This window comes from Tachysurus fulvidraco, chromosome 22, assembly GCF_022655615.1.
Source record: "Tachysurus fulvidraco isolate hzauxx_2018 chromosome 22, HZAU_PFXX_2.0, whole genome shotgun sequence".
Lineage (NCBI taxonomy): Eukaryota > Metazoa > Chordata > Actinopteri > Siluriformes > Bagridae > Tachysurus > Tachysurus fulvidraco.
In genome coordinates, this window is record NC_062539.1 from 12,112,888 (window position 1) to 12,117,229 (window position 4,342).

Genomic DNA, 4,342 nt, shown 5'->3' on the forward strand with positions numbered 1-4,342 from the left:
TCCAAAATGCAGCCGCACGGCTTGTTTTCAACCTGCGAAAGTTCTCGCATACCAACCCGCTGCTGCGATCCCTCCACTGGCTTCCGATAGCTGCGCGCATCAGATTCAAAACACTGATGCTGGCCTACAAAGCCAAAAACGGACCAGCTCCCTCTTACCTCAAAGCCCTCTTCACTCCTCGCACTGCACCCCGCAACCTCCGATCTACCACCACGGCTCGACTGGTTCCACCATCTCTCAGGGTAAGAGGCAAGTATACTACAAGACTCTTCTCTGTTCTGGCACCAAGGTGGTGGAATGAACTTCCCCTAGGGGTTCAGACAGCTGAGTCACTGGCCATTTTCAAATGGCGGTGAAGACCTACTTATTCAGCACTTCTTTCTTTATCTTTTGCATTAAAATTATTTTTTTTATTTTTTCATTGTAACTTTGAACAATGTTTTAAACTCATGGTATCTTAAGTATGTAACCCAGTGAACCAGCATTAATGTATCCAATGTTAGAGATTTAAGCACTTATGTACGTCGCTCTGGATAAGGGCGTCTGCCAAATGCTGTAAATGTAAATGATCCAGCTGCTCTAGATGCTTGTTTGGCAATAAATCTAGAAACCCATTCCGTATCCAGGGCAGACTCATTATTTGGGTTTAATGGGAGTGTGGTGTTTGTATGTGGAATTTAAGTGGCAATAGTTTTCGTGATTTATTTCATTGTTTTTGACTATCTATGCATTTGTCAAAAAAAGATTAGCTTTAGATGTTTACAACCTTTAGTGAATATTCAAAATGGCTTCAAATCTTAAAGTATTTATTTCAGTATTACTTTTAAAAAACAAAATAAGATAATGATTAAAAAACAATCAAACCCTTTGTGAGTTTCACATGTAGATTTTTTCAAGAATTCATATTTCTATCAGTGTGTTATATTAAAATTTTACCACAAATAACCATGTAGTCTCTAAGCTTTAAATGAAAATTATGAATAGTAATTATATATGCAATAGGAAAACTATATATATATATATATATATATATATATATATATATATATATATATATATATATATATATATATATATAATGCATTAGAAAAACAGTTTTATATGTATAGTGGTTCATGGAGAACATCTGATGTGACACAGAGTTTTATACTGTGCCTCACAGTTCATGTCTTTCCGTCTGTAGCTCTGTGGAACGACGGCACCGCAGTGCTGAGAGAGTTGATGCTCAGGCTGTTTCCCTTCATCCCAGTTGGAGTACGGAAACACAGCTTTCCCATCAGGCCAAATCCAGAACCCGAAGAGCTGGCTCTGTCTAAGCCCCACCCACACAGGCTCAGAGACACGCCTCCTTCTGAGCTCATTCTCCACATCAGTCTGGTCATGTTCTGACTCAATCTGCAACAATCCAGTTCTGTTCTCTTTATCACAGTAATCCTGCGCTTTCTCCCAGCTCAGAGCCTTTTCACTCACATGGATGGAAGCTGATAGAGACACAAAACACCAAAAGGAGGAGGATTGTTTAGAGTGATATCAGAGACAGAGACTCACACCAGCTGTGATCCAGTCATCATACAGAAGATTGCTGAGATGATTTTACTCTTCAGGAAGTCGACACTTACTGTAGTAGCACAAAGCAAATTGATGATTACTGCAAGGGACTGAGTGCCATCTCTCTCCTCTCACTGCTGCACAGTTTTCTTGTGGTTGAGGTTGATTGCGCTCCCAGTTTCTGTAGGCAGAGATTCCTCCGTCATTCCACTGCCAGTCATCACACAGCAGGGTGTGGTGTAGCCTTCACAGTAGCACAGTAGCTTGATGTCCCACAATCTCCTGTCATATTTCTGTATGTTACAGGATCACCATTAGACCATTAAACCATTTGCCCATCACATCATTTTTTATTTTATATTACCTGCTTAAATAACACCTAACCATTCCAAAGAGCAAATGAATGCTGTATTAACCATAACTTTCTTAAGAATAATGTTCAACAGCTTCAGAAATAGTCTGTAGTTCTTCTTTGTCTGCTCCTGTAGACTGAGCAGTAAAACTAAACCTCTCATCACCAGCAGGTGGCAGTGTGAGTCCTCGGAGCTCAGTCGCTGGTACAAGTACAAAACAAATAATCATAATAATAATAATAGGGTAACTAGCATGGATTAGCTGCGGTCGTTAACCAAGGACTGAAACAAACCAACGTAACAAGAAATATAATTTCCTAACATTCAGTACCATAAAACACATTCTCACTTGTGAAATGTAATCCCTTGCTGTCTGGCTTTTATATCTCGTTCAGCTGAACATCCAAACGCAGCACAGAAGTCCGGCACCTGTACCAAGATGGTGGCGGTGTTGGCATTTTTAGAAACCCCAAGGCTATACTAGATGTTGCCTTGGGGTCCTTTCACATTATGTTCCTCTCAAATTTGTGATTTGCTTCCACCTGCAAATTGCTTTGTGTATCATATTTAATAAACCAATACAATTTAAATGTTTAAATTAACATGTGTAGTCACACCATTGTAGCAGTGTTGCATGCAGTAGGGCTATAAGGTAAGTAGTGATTGTTCATTTAATGTTTATTCAAGTGGAAGAATGTAAATAATAAACTTGCACCTACTAGCACAATGCATTATATTTTGAAAAAGTAGATTATCTTAATATCAAAACCTTAAATTGTCTCTGGACTCAAAGAGCCCTCTGGATAAATACATGTCTGACCCTTTGGAACGAACCAAAAAAAATAGAAAATCGCATTCATGACGATTTATGGTGATTTTATTTCTTTGCCAACATTGACGCTGATGCATTAAGAGGAGGGGGTCCCCTGTACCAAGATGGCGGCTCAATTGACGCATTCGTTCCAATGTACTGCCGTACCCAAGGCGACATCTAGTGTATATATCTACAGTGTGGCTCGAAAGTTTGGGCACCCCAGGTAAAAATTTGTATTAATGTGCAAAAAAAAATTCCCATTCTTCCTTACAAAAGTCTTCCAGTTGTTTGAGATTTCTGGGCTGTCTGTCATGCACTGCTCTTTTAAGGTATATCCTTAAAAAAAAAGAAAAAAAGATTTTCAATTATGTTGAGGTCAGGAGATTGTGAAGGCCATTGCAAAACCTTTAGTTTATGCCTCTTGATGTAATCCACCGTGGATTTTGAGGTGTGTTTAGGATCATTATCCATTTGTAGAAGCCATCCTATCTTTAACTTTGGCTTCTTCACAGATGGCATCAAGTTAGCGTCCAAAATTTGCTAAAATTTGATTGAATACATTTTTCCTTCTACTCGTGAAATGTTCCCTGTGCCACTGGCTGCAATACAACCCCAAAGCATGATTTATCCACCCCCATGCTTAACAGTTGGACAGAGGTTCTTTTCATTAAGTTCTGTGCCCTTTCTTCTCCAAATGTGACCTTTGCTCATTCCGGCCAACAAGTTCCATTTTAAACTCATCGGTCCACAGAAATTGTTTCCAAAATTTGTAAAAGTATCTCTTTATAGTGGAATGGTGTACCACAACTCCAGTGTCTGCCAGATCTTTCTGGAGGGATCGTGCAGTCAAATGTGGGTTTTGACTTGCTTTTCTCACAATCCTGCGAGCTGTCCTGTCTGATATTTTTCTTGGTCTTCCAGATCTTGCTTTAACTTCCAATGTTCCTGATGACTGCCATTTCTTAATTACATTCCGAACAGAGGACATTGGCATCTGAAAATGCTTTGCTATCTTCTTATAGCCTTCTCCTGCTTTGTGAGCGTCAACTATTTTTAGTTTCAGTTTTTTAGACAACTGCTTATAAGAACCCATGGTGCTGTTTGTTGGGGAAAAGTCAGATGAGTGGGCTTTTAAAACCTTTGAGATTGACAATCCATGACACTGTCAGGTCTCAGCTTTTCAAAGGGGGTGGTGCATGCTATAAACTTTGCAGGGTTCCCAAACTTTTGCAGACACCATTTTTTGTTTTTTCTTATTTTGAAAGTGTAAATAATGGAAATAAATCTAACTTTTTTGACAAATTATAGGAATGTTTAATCTGTAATTTGATGCTTTTTTCGAGATTTTTCCATCTTTTCTTGGCTTCTTTATGCACATTAATACAAATTTTTACCTGGGGTGCCCAAACTTTCGAGCCCCACTCTATGGGCATCACAAAAATAATGTGTTTTTTCTATTACGTTTTGTTTGCTGATGTATAAGGTTGTGCTCACAGCTGCTACAGCCTGAGTAGGGGCGGAGTTAAGCAGCATTGAGGGTGTGGCTATAAATTGACATGAGTCTCATAAACAACAGCACTTTCCTCAGCCTCAAACAGAGAAAAACATTTCCAGTGTGAATGTATAA

The 4,342-nt window shown here is 39.1% G+C and overlaps 1 long non-coding RNA gene across 1 annotated transcript; it reads right to left on the bottom strand.

Annotated features, from left to right (window-relative positions):
- Positions 1-1,079: 1,079 nt before the first annotated feature.
- Positions 1,080-2,510, bottom strand: LOC125139971. Its single transcript, XR_007139155.1, has 3 exons — positions 2,251-2,510; positions 1,620-1,841; positions 1,080-1,481 (listed from the first exon to the last, which is right to left on the bottom strand). It is a non-coding gene; the product is annotated as an uncharacterized LOC125139971 (long non-coding RNA).
- Between the last annotated feature and the right edge of the window lie 1,832 nt (positions 2,511-4,342).